This window comes from Lissotriton vulgaris, chromosome 9 (assembly GCF_964263255.1).
Source record: "Lissotriton vulgaris chromosome 9, aLisVul1.2, whole genome shotgun sequence".
In the NCBI taxonomy this organism is placed as follows: Eukaryota; Metazoa; Chordata; class Amphibia; order Caudata; family Salamandridae; genus Lissotriton; species Lissotriton vulgaris.
In genome coordinates, this window is record NC_141697.1 from 831,000,604 (window position 1) to 831,025,348 (window position 24,745).

General features: G+C 41.1%; 1 protein-coding gene and 1 pseudogene across 1 annotated transcript in view; both read left to right on the forward strand.

Annotated features, from left to right (window-relative positions):
- LOC147692322 (sperm microtubule associated protein 1-like) overlaps positions 1–24,745 on the forward strand; it is a 359,300-nt gene that overhangs the window by 219,838 nt on the left and 114,717 nt on the right. The window lies entirely within an intron of this gene.
- Positions 8,713–12,121, forward strand: LOC147692324 (heterogeneous nuclear ribonucleoprotein A0-like; annotated as a pseudogene).

Here is a 24,745-nt window from a genome sequence, read left to right on the forward strand (position 1 = left end):
AGGGTGAGGGAAGGTTACTAATGGTGGGAGAAGGAGTATAAAGGTGAATGAAGGGGAGTAAGGAGAGTGAGGGAAGGGGAGTAAGACGAGTAAAGGAAGGGGAGTAAGGGAGAGAGTGAAGAAAGGGAAAGAGGGAAAGAGAAGTAAGAGAGTGATGAAAAAGTATTTTTTGTTTGTCATACTTACCTTATAAGTAATGACAAGTTAATAATACATTTTTTATAAATATAGTATCTGTGGAAGAGAAGAAAAAATTGAGTTATAAAATATATTTCATAATACAAAATAATCTGTACAATATGTTATGTATCTTATTTTGCTGTTCTCAGAATATATTGAATTTCACTGAAAACAGTGAGTTCAATAGTACTCATCATATAACAGTGGGCAAAAAAAAAGACAATCAATAAGATTGTCTTTAAAAAACCCATTCAACATTTTCATTAATAATGTAAAAATTTGAAAAAAACATATCTTAAATGCTTTTTTCGAATAGCAATTTCTTACGTAAATATAGGACATCTCCAACAATCACAAAGTAACAAAACATTATTACTTCTTTTTTATACACTCTAAATAAAGTTATGTACAAACATATAGGTTTCACGCCTGATATAGTTAGGAATTAGCATTTAAAAAACCTTGCAAATTCACAAAAAAAAACATACGTTTCAAGCCTTATATAGTTAGGAATTAGCATTTAAAAAACCTTGCAAATTCACTTAAAAAACCATAGGTTTCAGGCCTTATATAGTTAGGAATTAGCATTTTAAAAACATTGCAAATTCACTTAAAAAACCATAGGTTTCAGGCCTTATATAGTTAGGAATTAGCGTTTTAAAAACCTTGCAAATTCACTTAAAAAACCATAGGTTTCAGGCCTTATATAGTTAGGAATTAGCATTTAAAAAAACATTGAAATTGCTCCTATATATTTAGTTGTACTAACTATATTTTGCACACCAGCTATCCACTGCTGATGATGTCACATATTACCTCATTCATGACATGGTCAGTGACATCACGGATGACATCACTGATGACATCTCAAATGACATCACTGATGGCATCACTGATGACATCTCATTTGACATCACTGATCACATCACTGATGATATCATTCATGTGATAATACGATGCACCTCCTCACACTCTAATATAACCTTTGATACACCCAGTGTTAAATACAGACTACCATTCTTGAAACCATTGACATACCAATACCAATTACTACATACGCACTCACTGATTCCTAGGTCTACACACACATTCACTCATTCACCCATAGAATCACTCATACATACAGTCACTTATCAAAGCAAACGTTGTTTAAAAATCAATTGAGTATCATTACAATGAGTCCAGCCTTTTGTACATTTTAAATAAGCTGTGTAATGTCCTGATGTTGTAGAAGGACCATCATGGAAAATAATTGCTACAGTTACAAAAGTTCTTCCTGATATTGATAGTTGAGAAGCCACAAAATGTTTTATTAAAGTTGTCAGTGTTCTTCCATCAGGTCTGCATCGTTGCAGCATTAAAATTACATACTGTCCATATCTTTGTGTAAATAATGTTGATAACATTTGTGAGTTACTTTGGGTATAGACCATGTTTTACTTTGCTTCTCTAACTAGATGATTAAAAGACACTGATTTGCAGTCTGGTAAAGTCAAATATATAAATCTTTCAGTGTCTATTTTAGTACTACTTGAAAACTAACAATTGTCACAGTCATGTTGCCATTTATAAGAAAGGCCAAAAAGATTTTCAATATCTATACCTTCATCTTGCAATACAACAAGCATATACATTAGAAATTCCTGACAATCTTGCTGAATATTCTTTGAAAATTGATTTAAACCAGAACAAATGTCTAAAACATTTCGAATATCAGAAACATTTTCTATTTTAATTATCACTACTACATTTCTCAAACACAGAATTCAACAAACAACAAAATCTTTTGTCTCGATTTTCAACAATTTGTTGTTGTAAAGTTTCAAGAAAAAAAACAACATTAACAACTACATTAGCATAGCAGTTGACACCAGAACTGTTTTCAAACAGAAAACCAACAACCTCTTCAATAGTATCCTTTTTCTTTTTACTTACTATCACTGGTTCATCTAGTTTTTTTCTTTTCTCTATAACCTCGCAACAATTTTTCTCATATCTTCTTTTTCGACCTAACACACACTTTTCAAATAAAGGATATTGAGGTAAATTGGGAGCATGTTCTCTTCTTAACCTATTATACTCTTTTACAAAATTTACATCTGCACTAATCTTTGTCTCATCAAAATCAATCAAGTATAATCCAGATAAAGTTCTGACTCGAGATAAAGCAACATATGCCATACCCTCTTAAAACACAGTACTTTCAATATTCCCCAACGCACTATCTACACTTAAACCTTGAGATTTATGAATAGTCACCGCATATGCCAAACAAACAGGAAACTGACATATAAATCTTTTACAAGCAAAAATCGAGCTGAACAACGACTCAATTGTTGTACTTCTTCAATTTCATCAAATTTGATTTTCAAAAATTCAATGTCATCTCCATTTGGGTAATTAACAAAATCAACAACATTACCCATTGCTCCATTTACGAAACCTCTTTCCACATGTAAATTAAGTCGTAAAATTATCCGACAATTTATACATGCATATAGATTCTTTTCTAAACCAGCAGTTTTAGATATTGATTTCTCTAAAGAATCCAATTTTAACTTCAACTTTTCTGACAAAATAATAGTAGCTCCTTCATGCTCTATTCTATCAATAGCTTCCAGTTTTATAATTTCTTGATTTTCTAACTTTAACATTTTTTCATTGAATATTGAACATTCTTGCAGAGTTGGCATCAAGCATATCACTGATTTATTTTCTGCAATTTTTCTATATATATTCTCTGGAACAATATTTTCGTTTGGAAACAAATTTGAAAGTAATCGTGCCTGTAAAGCTTCTTTGCCATGTTCACTCACTTTTCCAATTCTTATATCTTCAAGAATACTTTTATAATCAGCATCCTTTGCCTGTCGCATATTTGTAACGAGTTCTGTATATTCGAAATATGACCAAATATTAACATTTCCTATGCTTCCCAGGCACTTTCTGGTGTCTTCATGTGTAACTGTTTTAAATACCGGTTGTCCTTTCAAAGGAGTTAGTTACAGTAGATCTCCAAAAACTATGACGTGTTTGCCTCCAAATAACACATCATACTCTGTTTTAAGGACTTGTTGCATTCTTAAATGAAAAACCAAAGGAAATGATGGACGGAGCATTGACAATACAAGCAATCACCCCCAGTCAACTGATCTGGCTTTAATCCATCATCATTCTTTAGCCCACTCTGCCACCCCAGTTCAGACATGGCCATATGCAAATCAGCCTGACCCTGTGCCTCATGGGAACAGTCCAGCCCGAACTGCCAAGCCATGCCTTCCCTGGACCGGAAACAAGCTACCGAGGACCGGTTTCAGGCATTTCAGCCGTCTTCAGCCCGGCTTGCTTGAATCCAGTGGCAAAGTGAGCAAGGGACTCACGTCTGAGCATACCCTGCCAACTTATGGCGAACAAAGAAAAACCAAAGGAAATGATGGACGGAGCGTTGACAATACAAGCACTCACCCCCAGTCAACTGATCTGGGTTTAATCCATTACCGTTCTTTAGCCCACTCTGCCAATCGTTCTTCAACATTTTTTCATTGAATATTGAACATTCTTGCAGAGTTGGCATCAAGCATATCACTGATTTCTTTTCTGTTATTTTTCTATATATATTCTCTGGAACAATATTTTCGTTTGGAAACAAATTTGAAAGTAATCGTGCCTGTAAATCTTCTTTGCAATGTTCACTCACTTTTCCAATTCTTATATCTTCAAGAATACTTTTATAATCAGCATCCTTTGCCTGTCGCATATTTCTAATGAGTTCTGTATATTCGCAATATATGACCAAATATTAACATTTCCTATGCTTCCCAGGCACTTTCTGGTGTCTTCATGTGTAACTGTTTTAAATACCGGTTGTCCTTTCACAGGAGTTAGTTGCAGTAGATCTCCAAAAACTATGACGTGTTTGCCTCCAAATAACACATCATACTCTGTTTTAAGGACTTGTTGTATTCTTAAATGAAAAACCAAAGGAAATGATGGACGGAGCATTGACAATACAAGCACTCACCCCCAGTCAACTGCTCTGGCTTTAATCCATCATCGTTCTTTAGCCCACTCTGCCACCCCAGTTCAGACATGGCCATATGCAAACCAGCCTGACCCTGTGCCTCATGGGAACAGTCCAGCCCGAACTGCCAAGCCATGCCTTCCCTGGACCGTAAACAAGCTACCGAGGACTGGTTTCTGGCATTTCAGCCGTCTTCAGCCCGGCTTGCTTGAATCCAGTGGCAAAGTGAGCAAGGGACTCACGTCTGAGCATACCCTGCCAACTTATGGCGAACAAAGAAAAACCAAAGGAAATGATGGACGGAGCGTTGACAATACAAGCACTCACCCCCAGTCAACTGATCTGGGTTTAATCCATCACCGTTCTTTAGCCCACTCTGCCACCCCAGTTCAGACATGGCCATATGCAAATCAGTCTGACCCTGTGCCTCATGGGAACAGTTCAGCCCGAACTGCCAAGCCATGCCTTCCCTGGACCGGAAACAAGCTATCGAGGACTGGTTTCTGGCATTTCAGCCGTCTTCAGCCCGGCTTGCTTGAATCCAGTGGCAAAGTGCGCAAGGGACTCACGTCTGAGCATACCCTGCCAACTTATGGCGAACAAAGAAAAACCAAAGGAAATGATGGACAGAGCGTTGACAATACAAGCACTCACCCCCAGTCAACTGATCTGGGTTTAATCCATCACCGTTCTTTCGCCCACTCTTCCAATCGTTCTTTAAAAAATTTTCATTGAATATTGAACATTCTTGCAGAGTTGGCATCAAGCATATCACTGATTTCTTTTCTGTTATTTTTCTATATATATTCTCTGGAACAATCTTTTCGTTTGGAAACAAATTTGAAAGTAATCGTGCCTGTAAAGCTTCTTTGCATTGTTCACTCACTTTTCCAATTCTTATATCTTCAAGAATACTTTTATAATCAGCATCCTTTGCCTGTCGCATATTTCTAATGAGTTCTGTATATTCGAAATATGACCAAATATTAACATTTCCTATGCTTCCCAGGCACTTTCTGGTGTCTTCATGTGTAACTGTTTTAAAAACCGGTTGTCCATTCAAAGGAGTTAGTTGCAGTAGATCTCCAAAAACTATGACGTGTTTGCCTCCAAATAACACATCATACGCTGTTTTAAGGACTTGTTGCATTCTTAAATGAAAAACCAAAGGAAATGATGGACGGAGCATCGACAATACAAGCACTCACCCCCAGTCAACTGATCTCGCTTTAATCCATCATCGTTCTTTAGCCCACTCTGCCACCCCAGTTCAGACATGGTCATATGCAAACCAGCCTGACCCTGTGCCTCATGGGAACAGTCCAGCCCGAACTGCCAAGCCATGCCTTCCCTGGACCGGAAACAAGCTACCGAGGACCGGTTTCTGGCATTTCAGCCGTCTTCAGCCCGGCTTGCTTGAATCCAGTGGCAAAGTGAGCAAGGGACTCACGTCTGAGCATACCCTGCCAACTTATGGCGAACAAAGAAAAACCAAAGGAAATGATGGACGGAGCATTGACAATACAAGTACTCACCCCCAGTCAACTGATCTGGGTTTAATCCATCACCGTTCTTTAGCCCACTCTGCCATCCCAGTTCAGACATGGCCATATGCAAATCAGTCTGACCCTGTGCCTCATGGGAACAGTCCAACCCGAACTGCCAAGCCATGCCTTCCCTGGACCGGAAACAAGCTACTGAGGACCGGTTTCTGGCATTTCAGACGTCTTCAGCCCGGCTTGCTTGAATCCAGTGGCAAAGTGAGCAAGGGACTCACGTCTGAGCATACCCTGCCAACTTATGGCGAACAAGGAAAAACCAAAGGAAATGATGGACGGAGCGTTGACAATACAAGCACTCACCCCCAGTCAACTGATCTGGGTTTAATCCATCACCGTTCTTTAGCCCACTCTGCCAATCGTTCTCTAACATTTTTTCATTGAGTATTGAACATTCTTGCAGAGTTGGCATCAAGCATATCACTGATTTCTTTTCTGCAATTTTTTCTATTTATATTCTCTGGAACAATATTTTCGTTTGGAAACATATTTGAAAGTAATCATGCCTGTAAAGCTTCTTTGCCATGTTCACTCACTTTTCCAATTCTTATATCTTCAAGAATACTTTTATAATCAGCATCCTTTGCCTGTCGCATATTTGTAATGAGTTGTGTATATTCGAAATATGACCAAATATTAACATTTCCTATGCTTCCCAGGCACTTTCTGGTGTCTTCATGTGTAACTGTTTTAAATACCGGTTGTCCTTTCACAGGAGTTAGTTGCAGTAGATCTCAAAAAATTATGACGTGTTTGCCTCCAAATAACACATCATACTCTGTTTTAAGGACTTGTTGCATTCTTAAATGCACACAGGCAAGCATTAAATTTGATACCATGCTTACCTCATCAATAATGAGAAGTTTCATTTTTTTCAAGACTCTAGAAACTTCACAACAAGCTTCTCCAGATAGCTTGTGGTATTCTAATTTATTTTCATGCTCTACTGGCAGCATCAATAAACGATGTAAAGTAATCCCTTAAATGTTATGTGCTGCCAGCCCAGTTGGAGCAGTAACAACACAAGAGAGTGACGACTCAGTTATTTTCTGTAGATAAGTTGCAATTCCTTTAATTAGAAAACTTTTTCCAGTTCCTGCTTCTCTGCTCACGTACAGTCTGACAGGTTTAAATGACGTACATGAGCACTCTTTTTTCTCATGATATAAACCATGCTCAATCTGCTCTGTCACTTGATCATATATTTGTGTTTGCTCAACATTTAATTGTTTTTCCAATTCTTCTAAGTTTATTACAACCTCTTGAGCTTGTTGCATTGCTCTTTCCACCTCATCCATGGCAGTTGCTGCTTAATTTTTGATAATTGGTTCTTCTAGTGGATCCTGACTCAACGAAGCAGAACTTTGTCTTGAGAACTGTCTCTAGCAATCTCTGCTTCAATTGTAGCTTCTTTCTGTATTTCGTCGTTCAACATTTTCAGATAATTAGTAAAAACAGGACATTCTATAGTATTTTTTGTTGCGTTGAATGAATCTTCATAACTGTGAAAATCTCCAAGTAGTTCCAATTCTGTACGCCATGGCTTAAAAAGTTGCAAAAGAGCTAAATAGTAAAATTCCCTTTTGTCAGGAGTTTCGCAACTCAGTTTTCGGTGATTAATCAAATGTCCTTTTCTTTGTTTCACAAAACATCCTTCAGATCCAATCACAGCATATACTCATTTATTGATGTCTTCTGTAATATTCCTCTTAAAAGTATAGCTTTGCAGTACTTCATAGAGACAAAAACGTTCTCAAGATGATTACTTCTATTTGAATAGTATGTATCCAACTATTTGTCTTCAAAATATCTGTACTGTCTGGTTCTCTCTCTGCTAAATACTCAATTTCTTGTACAGATTTCAAAACTCGGTTTCGTGTTCTAGCAAGACCTAAACTCACCCAAATGATTGGTGTAGATATGGAGTATAGACTTGCAGATGATAAGTGATCTGAACATTCATATGCTCCAATTCCTCGATGAGAAAACATCTTCAAACTGTAGCTGTACAATTTCTTACTTAGGCTCTTTTCATGAGAAATTTCTTCCCACATTTCCTTTAGTTCCGTCTTTTCAGATTTAGTAATGTATGACGTTACATATCGAGCCACAGCAATGGAGTTGGCGGCAACATATTGAATATCCATGTTAGCATTCCACATGGACAAAATGACTGGGTTATAGTCATTTATGTATTTTTTTCTTTTTTTTCATAAAAACAATCTTTTATTAAAACATAAAAGTGAATGAAGACTTTTACAGAGTTCAGTTGAGTCGAACAGTCTGTCCATTGGTGGGGAGCCCCACTGAAAGGGGCAGGCCGCTGGCAGGAAAACAAAAGGGAGTCCTGTTTTTCTTGCAGTATAAAAGCGACAAAGGTCCAGGAATAATAAAAAATATAGTCCATCATGACTGTAACACAAAGGCATGTGACTGAGTCCAGCTTAGCACAGTAACTGCGCCCCAGGGCCTAGTGGCTAGTAGCCTGCCCCGTAGCTCCTGCCGCCACCACCATACAAGCTACCCCCGTAGGAGCCGCCACCACCACCTCCACTGCTGGCGCCATAGCCCCCCCCTGTAAGGTCCACTGGCACTGCTGCGGCCCCAGCTGCCCCCAGCACCAGCCCCGCCGCCATCCCCCAGGCTGCTCATGCTCTTCATGGGCCCATCCGAGGACTGGTGCTGCTGGCTGTAGCTACTGAAGCCATTACTGTAGCCGCCTCTGCTCTGGTCCCCATATGAGCCACCACTGCTGCCGTAGGAGCCACCACCGTAGCCTCCACCACTGCTACCGCCATAGCCGCCTCCGCTACCGTAGCCGCTGCCACCGCTGCTGTAGCTACCACCATAGCCGAAACCCTTGCTCCCAACACCCCCGGAAAGGCTGTTGATGTCCCTCATGCCGCCGCCTCCTCGGCCGCCGTGGTTCCCTCTGCCACCACCACCTTTCATCGTCGGCGGCAGCATGGATAACTCGCAGCTCTGTAAACTGTTCATCGGCGGGCTCAATGTCCAGACCACCGAGGCGGGCCTGCGGGAGCACTTCGAGAGCTTCGGCGAGCTTACAGACTATGTGGTGGTGGTGAACCCTCAGACCAAGCGGTCACGCTGTTTCGGCTTTTTACCTACTCAGCTGCCATGGTGCCCCTCCTCACGTGGTAGACGGCAGCAACATGGATCTGAAACGGGCAGTGTCCCGGGAGGACTCTGTGAAGCCCGGCGCCCACGCCAAGGTAAAGAAGCTGTTCATCGGGGGCCTAAAGGAGGAGATCACGGAAGACGGCCTGCTCGAGCACTTCTCGCAGTTCGGTGGCGTGGAGAAGGTGGAGATCATCGCCAACAAACAGTCTGGCCGCAAGCGGGGCTTCTGCTTCGTCCACTTCCAGAACCACTATGGCGCCGACAAGGCCGCGGTGGTCAAATTCCACCCCATCAATGGCCACCGCGTGGAGGTGAAGAAGGCCGTGCCTAAGGAGGAGGCTTGCGGCGTCGGCAGCGGTGGTCATTTATGTATTTTGACTCTTCATTTCTTCTTAAGTTGTAGGTATTTTTCAGTGATTTTCTTGCAACAGTATGTCGCAAAGATGACATAAAATTGTTCACTCTTCCTTTTGATATTACTGGACGTGGAAATCCGAAACGACATTTTGTGTAGAACTTATCCTTAGATTTGTACTTTCGACAACAGTATTTTCCACAACAATGGGTTTGAAACTGTAAGACTTGATGTCTTAAATTCTTTTGTTCTGTACTTTTTGGTACAGCACATGTAGAATATTGTTCAATAAAACTCATCACTGTATCATCTGAATCTGTTCCAAATTTGGGGGCATCTTTGATCCATAGCAGCATATGTGTGTGAGGAGCACCTCTAGCTTGATACTCCTTTCTCCAAAAGAAATCCAGAACCTCTCCAAGAGGAGGATTTTTTTTGTTTGTGATAAAAGACATCATAGCTTCAAATCTATGATTGAAATACCTGCATACATTAACTGGATCCAAAGAGCACAGTTTTCCAGGTGTCTTGTATTCTATATTTTCTATGTTTGCATTTAACTCTCGAAGAAATTGAAGTAAATCTTCCCAAGCATACTCAGCACAGCTTAGAGTAAGGAACCATGTAGGAGTTCCTAAGTTTCTTAGCATACATTTCAATTCCCCATGATGACGGTACCAATACTCATTAGCCACGCTGACATGCCATGAGATTAATTAGCTGAGATTCCAAAGCAGTATCTTTCTGTTGGACTTTATCCATAAAGTCCTTTGCCGAAACATTTTGCAGATGTACTCCACTTTTTAGTATATGGTTCACTGCATAAGAAAGTCCAGACAAGTCACTCTCAAACAGAAGATGAAACAATTATGGAATACATTGGCGAAACCTTGGATCTTCTGCTCATAATCTTGATGTCCGGTATTCAGATGCAGTAATCTGCACAGGTCGGTCATCATATCGTCCACCTTTGCCTGTTGGAAATTACTGAGGAAAACAACGAGCTTCCAAGCTTTCTTCCCATACACTAATGGAACTTCCTTTCGCTTCTTTCATTTGGAATAACTCAATAGTATTCCCCATCACTTCTTTATAGTGAAGTGGATGCACACTATAATGTTCATAAATTTCTTCGGTTCTGGACACATCCACTTTTTCAATTTGTCCAGTTGACAAATTACTGTCCTCTTCTACAGTTGTTTCCTCTTCTCCTACATATACATTTTTATAGTATTGATTATTTTTTACCAAATACAATGTTGCCTTTTTCACTTTCCTAACATCCACTAATTCTTGCCAGATTTTCTTACTCTTCGTAGGAACGCCATTAACTAGAATAACTAGAGGTTCCTCTTCCACATTTTCTACACCAATTGTTTCAATATTTTTCTTTAAATATAGAGGCAAATATACAACTCTTCCCTTTAATCCTCTCTGTAAATCTGAAGGAGGCAATTTCCCTGTCTTAGGCTTCATAGAACAATAGCCCGAAATGGATGCACACATTGAATAAGAAATTACTCATGAGTATTTAAATCCATCAGTTCAGAAGGAATATTTACCAACTCAAGATTATTATGTACAGCTCTAGCGGGCATTTTGTTTTCATTTAATTTATTATAACAATATTTACAAATACGTTGATCAGAACCCAAATCAAAACAATTCTCTACCAACAAATAAGTTGCAAATTCCTTCCACTGATTATTATTCTCCTTTTCACTTTTTAAATATAGATCAACTAACCTGGTCTGATTTTTATAATTAATTTGTCTACAACAAATACAAGGAAAGTTTGGCCTTTCACCTGAAATTACCTTAAACCTTGTAATTTCTTGCTCAAAATTTTCTGTACTAGAATTCTGTACATTTTCTTCCACATTTCCTCCTATTAATGTGTCAGTTTCTGTACTGTCTTCTTCAGGACCAAAGTAACTAACCTCAATTTCTTCACAAATGTTGATTACATCTAATACAGATCCATGCAAAAGAGCACTGTTTAACTGTTTTAGCTTAAGTGCTGGACTTTTTGCATAATACAACCTTCTCACTAATTTCCTCACTTGAGTATGATGCACTGCTAACATCCTAAAATGGTGAAAAAACACTCTGACATACTTTTTTAGAAAGACAAGCCAGAGAATGACCTTCCAAACCCGTTTTTTCTCTCACTCCGCAAGGGTCTAATTCTTGCAACATCTTAATCTTTTGTTTAACACTTTTCTTAGTATACTTATGTAAAAAAATGTGAAAAAAATCAATTGAATCCTGCCGTACACTACAAATACTACTACAATTCCAAGTGTACACTGGACCCTTAGTACGTCTACCTAAAACTTCATCAGCTAACCCCTCTTCTGCATTTCTAGGGACAATTTTCTCTTTTTCAATCAGACAACCATTCTTACCCTCATAAGCTCAACCACTGGTGTCAACTGCATGCAACAAATCATTTATCTGTAGGTAACTCTCTTCATTAAAAAACGTCTCATAACTTGAACTATGTTTCCATTCTCCAGAAAGAACATTACAATTAGTCTTTTCCACTTACTTTTGTCCGTCATAAGATTGATTATTAGCTTATCTAGTGTTCGAATTCTATTGATTACTAAAATAAACAACTTCTTTTTTAATTCAAAAGCCTTCTCAACATTTGTGTCAATATGTTTCTTTTTCTTATAAAAAGCTGTTTTTCTTTACAATTCTTTATATTTTTTAATAAATTTAAAACAACTCTTATAAAACATTCGCTTGCGAATTTCAACAAACTGATTTTTTCGTCTTTTACTATACACAATTTCTTTACCACATAGCTTTCCATCCTTTTTTCTTTTTTGTCTGTTTTTTCTTTGTAGTTACAGATAATTCTTTTTCCAGATTCTCCACACTTTTTTTAGTTTGTGTTGTTTTCCTTATAAAATCCTTTGTTGTCTTACCAGGAGCTTTCTTCTTTTTCTCCACACATTGTTGTTTAGATAAATTCTTGGAAAAGTAAGCCTGTTTATATGTTTTTCTTTACTGAAGGCATGATGTTTTTTCTTTCTGTAGATAATTAAAATCTGTTGTGAAGAAAAAAAACCAGGTACATTTTTTTTTTTTACAATTATAGACCACTACTAGCATACTACATAGCAGTTAGAAGCACTATATGTTGTAAAGTCTAGTTCACTCCATAAGTAAGTTTAAGGTACAGCAGCAGTGTTCGAGTAGTATAGGAGATCATGCAGAGAGTGCTGTTTTAGGGTTTAGGGCAGTGCAGTGGTGTTTCAACATTATAGGGGCATTCGCTGAGAATGGTGTTTCAGGGTTTAGAGCGGTGCGGTAGTGTTGAAAGAGTTTAGCAAGTTTTGCTAGGGATGGTGTTTCAAGGTTTAGGACAGTGCAGTGGTGTTAGGCCAGTGTAGGGGGTCATAGTGGGACTGGTATTTCTGAGTTTAGAGCAGTGTAGTTATGTTTGGGCAGTGTATTGTATCATTCAAGGGCTAGGAATATAAAGCACTACATGTCCTAAAGTCTAACTCACTTCATGAGTACATGTATTCCCATGTCTGCAAACACATGCACCGAGCAAGTGATTCTGTCACAATATTCCCAAAAACACACTGACTCACATTCTGAGTCTACAAAAATAAAAATATCCCTTGCAATTCACTGAAATGATTACTACATGCTACACAGAGAGTTGCTATGGCATTTCTACAGCACACCCAGGATCTTTACTACAGAGCATGGAGACTATTTGGGAATTAGGAGGCTTGACACACATACTGCATAGGACTTTCTAGCACTACATGTCCTAAAGCCTGACTCACTTCATGAGTACATGTATTACCATATTTTTAAACACATCAACTAAGCAAATTATTCTGCCACAATTTTCTGAAATGAATACTGACTCACATTGGGATTCTAGACAAATCAAAATATCCCTTGCAATTCACTGAAATGATTACTATCTGCTACTGAAAGGTTTTCTATGGCATTTGTGCAGCACACCCAGAATGCTTACTAGACTGCAAAGAGACTATCTGAGAGTTCTAACCCTGATATACAAGTGTGTAAGTGGTTAGACCACTTCATGTGCACACTCTACATTTTTCACAACTGCACTGTACTTCAAAAAAATATCTCCTCAAACACACTAACATACCAAATGCTCCTATGACAATGTTTTTCCCAAAGCAGACAAATTCAGAATCAGACTAACACATTTTTCTTATTAACTTAAAGTGCACAACATAGATCCCCTTACAAATTAACAACTCACCTTTAAAAATGCTTTTGTAGATTTAGAACAGTGCCAATCACACACCAGATTTTCTTAAGCAGAATCTCTGAACTGTGCACCAGTCACTAGAACCATGGAATGGCATTGCGTCCCTCTCATTTTCCACACATATTCATGTAGATAACCAATGAAATTTCTTCCCACACAAATTCAAAACCAAAGTAACATTTTAATTGGTTCTACATTTCAACACTTTCAAACTCACATAATGTTCAACCTTTTCCCACTGCTCTCTCTGCCTGTTACTATGGTAACACTCCATAGAACACCTAACTGAACACACAGGTGAAAAGTTCATCCACAAACCAAACCAGCAAGGGTGTTTAACTTCTCAATATACCAGCTTATCCTGTGAAATGTTCCTTTCAATGACTTTTTCTCAACAATTAGCATTACTCCTTTTAATAAAAACAGTAGCATGCACCCTAGTTTTCAATGTTGAATTTTCAGAAACCACCAATCATTTCTTTTTTTTCAAGTGCACTGAATCTGATCTACATTTTTTGCTAAACTCCTACTTTTCAAACTGCCATTTCATTTCCAGAGCCCATATGAGTACAACCAGATCTCCTTTCAAGATGCTCAAAGTGTGGATTGTAGGACCCAGCTATATTTTCTGGAGTGAAAGGTATGCAGCAAATAGATGCTTTCTCAACCTTGATTTACCAAATGTGGATATTATGTGGATTGGCCAGAGAGGATTGAGATGTCACCAATTGATGCCATTGGTAAAATCCTTTTTACATCTCCCACACCTTGACCTCATAATTGTGCACTGTGGTGGCAATGACCTAAGCACTTTGACTGGGGTAGGTCTGGAAATGCTTTTAAAGGACAGCTTTGGGCAATTGATGTCACTTTTCCCACAAACTGCCTTTGTATTTTCTAATATATGCCAAAGGCAAAAATGGAACTGGTCCAACCAATATTGTACGCAGATTGAGAAAGCAAGAAACATGTGAATAAGTCTGTTTCTGCTTTCCTCAGAGATTATGGTATGGGTTCTATATACCAAAACATCTTGCGTTACAACATGCAAGCCATTTATAGGGGAGACGGTGTACATTTAACAGATGAGGGGAACAGAGTCTTCCTCTTGAACTTTAGACTCTGCATCGGTACTTACTTATAGGTACAAGAAACACTCAATGAACAAAACAGCTCTTTTTAGAGCCAACCAACATCTAAACACTCAAATTTGTTATTTAACTGTAGTTTTTTGTCTTTTTTTTGCTGACGTTCGTGCACCGTGCGCGTACGGGTGAGTGCACCTTTGGCTTTCGGGGTCCTTCAAGGACCCCCTGAGAAGGCCTAGGGAATCAGGGAGTCTCTACCCTGCCCCTTTGCACGTTCTCCACTTTTGTTTTTGGCTCTCTTCTGCCTCCGAGACACAAAAATGGAGGGCAAGACTTCCTGGTTTCAACCGATTAGAATGTTGACAGACGTCTAACAGCAAATCAGAATTCCGCTCGCACACACCTGATACGCGCACCGTACGCGCACGGTGCTTGCGCAGTGTGCGCTCATGTATATATATTTTTTCTTTTGATTTTCTCAGGAACTACTGAAGGCATTTACACCATTTCAGCACAAGCGTGATCTGCGAATCAGACTCTACCATTTTGCCAAATTTCTTGTAATTCCGTTCAGCAGTTCGGGCTGTAGCCGTGTCTAATCGTCCTATGGAAAATAACATGGGGAAAACACATTTTGGTACCCCCCTTTTTTCTCAGCCCCCATTTGACAAATCCACCCAAAACTTTCAGGGAAGGAGGCGGAGCAGAGTGGGCCATCTTCTTGAGAAATTCGCGAAGATTCATCAACCGCCGCCAAAGTTATTCCCAATAGAATGTTGGTGATTTCCTATGGAAACTAGGTCCTAACTAGTAGGTAATATATATATAGGTATAGGTATAGGTATTGCACCTCTCTCGTGGGCATTCTGCATCCGCAGTTCAGTCCCTGCACTATTGACTTCTGGTTCGGGAGGCTGTGGCAGTTTGAGGGGACCCGAGGGGAGCCTGATTGAACTTGGGACAATTGGAAATGACATCTCACCCTGCTTTACGGGTTCCTTCGGCATTTTCAACATAACCCCCCACAAGATCCTACTCACCGTCCTGGGCTGCCTGTATAACAAGGCACCCTGGGAGCTGTGGTCCGGAGAATGGAGAACGGACTGCACCTGTTGAGCTGTGTTAACATGGGGGAGGGGCGAACTTGTGTTCACCATGCAAATGGAAGCAGGGAGGAACTATATTGATAAGTCATGCTGGTGTTGGGCGCTGACGAAGGCACACGCCGAAATGCATTTGCCGCCATCAGAAATTTGACCGGGTGAATAAAGGCTTCCTTTCCTGTTCTCCTCTGGGCTTCCGCTTCTTCTTTTGGTTGGAGCACTTCTGGACATAATTTGTGCGGTTGCCAGTAACGCACTTTGGAAGTCCCTGCCACGCTTGGGATCGAGATTTAAACTGGAACTCTGCCTCAAGGCACTTCGTTGTTTCAGTTATGGAATTGTCCGGTTCACGCCACCCGCACTGAATGAGAAGAGCAGTGGAGGTATTGTACCTCTCTTGTGGGCATTCTGCATCCGCAGTTCAGTCCCTGCACTATTGACTTCTGGTTCGGGAGGCTGTGGCAGTTTGAGGGGACCCGAGGGGAGCCTGATTGAACTTGGGACAATTGGAAATGACATCTCACCCTGCTTTACGGGTTCCTTCGGCATTTTCAAAATAACCCCCCACAAGATCCTACTCACCGTCCTGGGCTGCCTGTATAACAAGGCACCCTGGGAGTTGTGGTCCGGAGAATGAAGAATGGACTGCACCTGTTGAACTGTATTAACTTGGGGGAGGGGCGAACTCGTGTTCACCATGCAAATGGAAGCAGGGAGGAACTATACTGATAAGTCATGCTGGTGTTGGGCGCTGACGAAGGCACACGCCGAAATGCATTCGCCGCCATCAGAAATTTGACCGGGTGAATAAAGACTTCCTTTCCTGTTCTCCTCTGGGCATCAGCTTCTTCTTTTGGTTGGAGCACTTCTGGACATAATTTGTGCGGTTGCCAGTAACGCACTTTGGAAGTCACTGCCACGCTTGGGATCCGGATTTAAACTGGAACTCTGCCGCGCGGCACTTTGTTGTTTCAGTTATGGAATTGTCCGGTTCACGCCACCCGCACTGAATGAGAAGAGCAGTGGAGGTATTGTACCTCTCTCGTGGGCATTCTGCATCCGCAGTTCAGTCCCTGCACCATTGACTTCTGGTTCGGGAGGCTGTGGCAGTTTGAGGGGACCCGAGGGGAGCCTGATTGAACTTGGGACAATTGGAAATGACATCTCACCCTGCTTTACGGGTTCCTTCGGCATTTTTAACATAACCCCCCACAAGATCCTACTCACCGTCTGTAATGACCGGATTTTCAGACCAGATTGAATCAGCTCACCAAAACACCACTAACCCAGCCGAAACGTAACCACGTCCCTCCTTAGGACCTATTTACAACAGGTATCTATGTTTCCTACCCAAGGATGGGGAATTAGCTATATACATGCTTAGATCTTCTAAAATACCACATTCATACAATATAGTCTCGCGGCCACACAGGCCCAGACTAATCCACCCTAGGGCAGTTCTGATTACTTACCATTACACACTGACTGCAACCAGTGCTCTCGCAAGCCACAATCCTGTGGGTATACACACCAGTTTCCCCCCTGGTGCTCTCTCTCTTTCTCATTCAAGCCACAATCCTGTGGGTATACACACCAGTTTCCCCCCTGGTGCTCTCATTAACGCCGCCTTACAACGACGATCACTTTCCTATGAATACCATTAACTTTTCATGGTGGGGAATCTCTCACTATCCACTAGAGATACAATACTACAATATTATGGATCACACAAGAATGGCCGAATTACACGGTGTACAACTTATTCTCTATTTCAAGGGCTCCTCTCTCCCTCATTATTCAGTTACCATTTACCTGAACGGGGGTAGCATCTGTTCGTATAACAGCATCCGACTAGAAGAAAGGCTAACTTTACTGTACGAGAGTAGGACATACACACTGGTTCACTAGGAACTGGGGTATCTTTATTATCACAATATCAACAATAACAATATAATACTATACTATAACATATAGCCTGAAAAGGAAAATGAAAGGTTAGAATGTGTGTGCACGCTAATAAGAAAGGGTCGACGTCACCTTATTAATATGAAGTCTGGACTCAGCAGTCATCTGGGTTCCCTTCTCGTCTGTGCCTTGGCTCGTCTTAGGGTCACACCTCTGCAGTCACGGATACACGTCTGCACTGCTATGCTCTGTCTCCTTCGCTTCCCTCCAAGTCACTGGAACCTTCCTCTTATCAGCTGCTTTCTCTCTGGCTGTTCTGCACTACTCCTCTCTCCTCTCAATCACGGACTGTCTTCACTTCTCAGCTTCGATCTTATAACTCAGTTCCTACCACTCTGGTATTCGTTCCCTCAACAAACTGCTTCACTCTGTATGCTCTGATCTTAATGTCAAAGCTCTCCAGCTTCTCCAACTAAAATAACTTCAATCTTTCTAAGAGAGTATCAGCTTCTCGGTCTTTCTCGGACTTCAAAATGGCGACTGTCTGCCTTGAAAGAATTAATTGCATTGATGCTAACGACTAGCTGCCGCCTACAGACTGACTGACTCACTGCCTCATGCTTTCACTAATATGGAAGCTTGTCCCTTCATGGAAAGTTACGGCTAGTAACCTGCCGCCCACCAAATTCTTGTACCTCCCCGTACCAAGGACACGTTCTCAGCCGGCCGGCCTGATGCTATGTCTTCGACACGGAGAAAAATACAGTCTTTCGATAAGGGCCAGCCTGAGCTGGTTCTCTCCAAGCGAACAACACCTCGTAACTAAAACATTACATTTGACCTAGAAGCATCTCAAGCTACCGGGGCAGAAAGAAAGATGGAGTCTCTCCCGTTTGAGGCCTACAAGGCCCGAAATAAGTATAACTCCATGGAAAGTATACTAGCACTCTTATAAAAGGACGGATTATCACTAATACTAATGAATCTATCCCTTAACATAGATTTATAAGCCCTGATCTAAGAAAAAGGGTACGGGATTGTGTCAAACGCCTTGTGAATAGGCTCTATTTACGGTTCTAATCCTTCTATTAGAATGATAGCAGACTAAAGTCACCTCCAATCACCTTCCCTCAAGAAAGGGTCGAAAAAGTCGGTCAGAACACCGTCCTGGGCTGCCTGTATAACAAGGCACCCTGGGAGTTGTGGTCCGGAGAATGGAGAACGGATTGCACCTGTTGAGCTGTATTAACATGGGGGAGGGGCAAACTCGTGTTCACCATGCAAATGGAAGCAGGGAGGAACTATACTGATAAGTCATGCTGGTGTTGGGCGCTAACGAAGGCACACGCAGAAATGCATTCGCCGCCATCAGAAATTTGACCGGTTAAATAAAGGCTTCCTTTCCTGTTTTCCTCTGGGCTTCCGCTTCTTCTTTTGGTTGGAGCACTTCTGGACATAATTTTTGCGGTTGCCAGTAACGCACTTTGGAAGTCCCTGCCATGCTTGGGATCGGGATTTCAACTAGAACTCTGCCTCGCGGCACTTCGTTGTTTCAGTTATGGAATTGTCCGGTTCACGCCACCCGCACTGAATGAGAAGAGCAGCGGAGGTATTGTACCTCTCTCGTGGGCATTCTGCATCCGCAGTTCAGTCCCTGCACTATTGACTTCTGGTGCAGGAGGCTGTGGCAGTTTGAGGGGACCCGAGAGGAGCCTGATTGAACTTGGGACAATTGGAAATGACATCTCACCCTGCTTTACGGGGTCCTTCGGCATTTTCAACATAACCCCCCACAAGATCCTACTCACCGTCCTTGGCTGCCTGTATAACAAGGCACCCTGGGAGTTGTGGTCCAGAGAATGGAGAATGGACTGCACCTGTTGAGCTGTATTAACATGGGGGAGGGGCGAACTTGTGTTCACCATGCAAAGGGAAGCAGGGAGGAACTATACTGATAAGTCATGCTGGTGTTGGGCGCTGACGAAGGCACACGCCGAAATGCATTCGCCGCCATCAGAAATTTAACCGGGTGAATAAAGGCTTCCTTTCCTGTTCTCTTCTGGGCTTCCGCTTCTTCTTTTGGTTGGAGCACTTCTGGATATATATATATATATATATATATATATATATATATATATATATATATATATATATATATATATATATATATATATATATATATATATATATATATATATTCAATGAAAAAACCATAGGTTATAGGCCATATATAGTTAGGAATTAGCATTTACAAAACCTTATTTTACTCGCATAAAACCATTGAAATTCCATATATAGTTAGAAGCGCTAACTATATATCGCGCACCCGCGATCCACTGCTGATGATGTCACATATTACATCATTCATGACATGGTCAGTGACATCACTGATGACATCACTGATGACATCTCAAATGACATCACTGATGACATCACTGATCACAACATCCAGTGATTGTATGTGTCTGTAAAGTTTAAATATGTTTCACATATTGAAGAATGAGTGGATGTATAAGTGTCTGGATGAAGAATTTAGTAGGTGCATGACTGACTGTATGAGTGAGTGATTAAATGTGTCTCACTGAGTACATGGGTTAGTGACTAAACTGTCTTAATTCGTGCATCAGTATGTTTGTTGTTGTGTAAGCTGCTGCATGTGTTGATCAGTAGCTATAAGAGTGGCCATATGGGTTATTGATTGGTTGCCCAAGTATTTGAATGGGAGGCTGAGTGTGTGTGTGGGTGGCTGGGAGGTGCGTGACTCTGTGCATAGATGTGTAAGCAGTTGATTCACTAGGAGTATGAGTTCAAGAGTGCATGTGGAAACAGCTATATGGGCGGTTGACTGTGCATGGGTGTGTTGGTGAGTGAATGGATTTCTCATTGCTACATGTGCAAGTAAGTACGTATGTAAAACACAATACATGTGAGAGTTGAGATATATAAATAACTGAACATAAGAGCCAGTGAATGTGTGAGTGGCTGTATCGATCACTGTGAGCTTGTATCAGGGATTATATAAGAGAGTAAATACGTGTTATTATATGTTTGAATAAGTAAGATGTGTATAACTGTATAGTTGAGGAAATGGAGGTGTGATTGATTCTTTGCATGACTGACTAGGTGTGTGAGTAACTCCATGGATGACTGACAGTCTGTGAGTGTCTGTTTATACTGAGTGTATGTAAGGTTATATTAGAGTCTGAAGAGGTTCATTGTATTATCACATGAGTGATGTGATCAGTGATGACAAATGAGATGTCATCAGTGATGTCATTTGAGTTGTCATCAGTGATGTCATCAGTGATGTCATTTGAGATGTCATCATTGATATCATTTGAGTTGTCATCAGTGATGTCATTTGAGATATCATCAGTGATGTCATCAGTGATGTCACTGACCATGTCATGAATGATGTAATATGTGACATCATCAGCAGTGGATTGCGGGTGCGCGATATATAGTTAGCGCTTCTAACTATATATGGAATTTCAATGGTTTTATGCGAGTAAAATAAGGTTTTGTAAATGCTAATTCCTAACTATATATGGCCTATAACCTATGGTTTTTTCATTGAATTTTCAAGGTTTTGTAAATGCAAATTCCTAACTATATATCCACTATAACCTATGGTTTTTTCTGTGAATTTCATTGGTTTTTTAATAGCAAATATGAAAAGCTTTAAAATGTCAAGTACGTGATAGATAAAAACATTTTCGTATTTATGCACGCTGATGTGCTTTGAACGCTGCACCCCCCTCCCTCCCCTCTTTTGCCTTAGTAGTACTCTCTCTTTGCAGATACTGAAGGGTAGTTAACGCAGGCCTTTACCCCCGTTGTAATCCGTCGTGCCTCCTTGTCTCTCCATTTGATTGATTGTTGTCCAAGCATTTACTGTTTTAGAATTGGTTCTCTTTGGATCATTCTCTATTTACAAACAAGCACAAAGTCGCAATACTCTGTTTAGTCTTTGCAGATAGTGAAAAATCGTGTAAAAAAATAAAAGTAATCGAGCAAAATCAGTAGGCCACTAATTGGATCTCTTTTTGACCTCGCTAAAATAGAAATATTAGGAACAACCCTTCTTGAGAAATACGAAAATAGTGAGATGAACTGAGCTCCACACCACGAGGGCTGCGAGACAGCTCGGCTCCATCACCCATCCCGCACAAAATAACGACAAACCCTATGCAAATATTAAAAATATAGACAACACACCAGCAAAGAAACAGGGTAAAACATTTTATTAAAAAACTATTTACATAACGTTGGTTTATAAGATGATGTCAGTAGTGGACCGATGTGTGAATAGATCGAAAACAGCACAAGGCTCCAAGATCCGGATAGCAAGCTCCTGGATGTTGGGTGCCATAGTTTAGAGTTCTGAATTTCAGCCTTTTTCAATGCCTGTGCTTTGTTGAATCAAAATGGCGGCTTGACACAAAGCTGACTCAAGCGTTGTTACTGATGCTATGCAGACCAAAACTGGTTTTCAGTTTGTACATTTTTCTAGATTTTTCAATCCAAGTTTGGTTGACTTTGTAGAACGATGGCTTCAGATTTTCAACATACGGTGTGGTGGCGCTGACTGGGAGGGGGCGCTTCGCTCCTGCCCCCTCCCCAAGTAAGATTTTCATACGTGAAAGTACGTTAATGGTTTTGGTCCCTGAGATGCTTCGATGTCACTACCATTCTCAAATAGCATAAGTTCTGGATGTTGGGTGCCATAGTTATGAGTTCTGAGCAGTGCTTGTAACACTGTCTGAAGCTTATTTCCACCTACTGCAGCTTCACTATTCTCAAAGTAAGTGAGTGTCGTTTGTGGACCTGACTGCATTAGAAAACAATGTGATATGTTACCTTCCTAAACAGCTTGACGGAGGCCCCTGAGGGGCGGTGTGATGGCCATGGACTCGGAGAAGACGCTTGGCTCCGACACCCTCCCCAAGTCTTATAGCACTGGTGTAGCCTGAGATCGCCCCCGACATAGGCGGCCGGCTCCCGGGGTCCGGCGGAACTTTTTGCCTTTTGATGACTCTTCAATTCTGGACCTTGTCCCACAATCCGTTTGACCTGAAGACAAGCTGTAGTGGGGCGCCCCTTTATCGTTTTAGTTGCCATTCCGCCCGCTTTTGCTACACTGTGCCTCTTCCGCCATTCAGCTGTTTACCGCCCGCTCTTGCGACTACAGCGTCTCGCTCACCATGTAGTTGAGATGCGCCCGCTCTTGCGGTGCAGCGATAGGCGGCTGCCACAGGACTCTCAAAATGGCGGCCGGCTCTTCGGTTTTGGGCCTGGTCCACTAAAATGGCCCTGGGACACCTTGGAACTCGGACGCTTGTCTGCTAGGGCTTGGGTCCCATTCTCGAAAAGCGTCCCCTCAGCCGTGAAGATTCTACAAAAGTCTTGGGGGCCTCCGACTCCCGCAGGCTTCTGGTGGGGAGCGGCTGCCATGATTGCTCGTGGAATGGCCACGACGGAGCTACGAGATGGTAGTGGTCTCATGCTGACGCCAGCTTTAGTCTGAAACATCCAGAAACACTGTAGACTACCAATTCGATCAGTTCCGGTAGCGCCCCAACATGACCCGGAAGAGAAGAACTTGCCCTCCCCTCTTTGACTGATGGTTCTTGTTGCCTGTCCCCTCTGTTGTCATTTAACAGAACTTTTTGGACTGCTGAAAGGGGTTGTGTTCTGAACGCTGGTTGGTGGAGACATTTAGACTATATTCTTGACCTACGTTGTCGCGTAATGCGTTTTATGACACGCCGCGTTAGCGCACCCGGAAGTGATCCGAGGCGCGGCGCGCAGCGCGTAACGTAAGCATAACAGGTCATGTGACTTGTTAATAAAACTTTTCATTGGTTCATTTTACTTTTGTTAATTTAATGATGAAAAGCTTGGTCATATGACCTAAAAATTACGCTTTTTATTATTTTCGAACAATATTTTTTTTTCAAACATATGTTATAATATTCCAGGCTAATGTACTTTCCCGGAAAATTTACAACTGTCTTGCAAGTAAAATATATTCCTTTTTCGAGAAAAAGGGCGTTTCTTCCTTCCATGACGGAGCCGTTGAGTAAAAGAGATTCGGCCTGCTGTCTTAGTCGCCGATACGCCTGATTATCAGATTCTTATCGATCACTTTATGTTGCAGACATGAAAAACACAACTGCCCTTGACCATTTATCTTTACTGCGTTCCTACATATTATACCTTTTATCCGTCATGTAATTGGACTGCTTTATTTCACTTGCCTTTTACTGATTCGAAAACAGTCACTAAAAGTAAAAACTTTACAAATGAAAATACTACTACCGTGTTTTGTTTTAAAAACCTTTATTGTGAAAATGTCAGTATACAAATACGGGCCTATAACCACGTGGGCCGGCCACGGAGCAAACTGAAATCGTATATGATGAGGAGACATTTACACTGTAGAAGAACGTAACGAGCGGGCCATTAGGTGACAAGAACAAAGGTGTCTAACAGTTGCGGAATCGGTGGACGTACATTTTGTAATTAAAATACGACAGGGCCACTTACAATAACATTTTCTAGATATACATTTGCGGGCAAAGAGTTACGAGTCCCATTTATACCGGCGCCATTTTGGGCGAGGCCGGGCAGGTCCAAGATATAGTCAAAATGTCTCCACCAACCATCGGCCAGACCAGAACCCCTTTCGGCCCTTTATGCTACAAGATGGTGTCTTCCATTCAGAAAATATTGGTGGCAGCATTTTGAAAGGAAACAGAAACAGCCGTTCTCCTAGTGAGTTTCACATTGTTACATTTAGGAAGAATGTTGAAGAGTAGTATGTGGAAAATCTGAAGCCATTTTTCTACAAACTCTCAATCAGACTTGGATGGAAAAAAAAAACCTGAAGAATGTACAAACTGAAAACCAATTTTTGTCTGTATAGCACCAACAGTAACGCTTGAGTCAGCTTTGTGTCAAGCCGCCATTTTCATTCAATCAATAGCGTCCCCCTGCACACATTCAGGGACCTGGTCGTGTCTTCAGATGAAACGCATTGTAGGAAAAGAAGCTGAAAGGAAAAGGAAAAAAGTTCCGCCGGACCTAGTGAAGCTGCAGCAGGTGCAAATAAGCT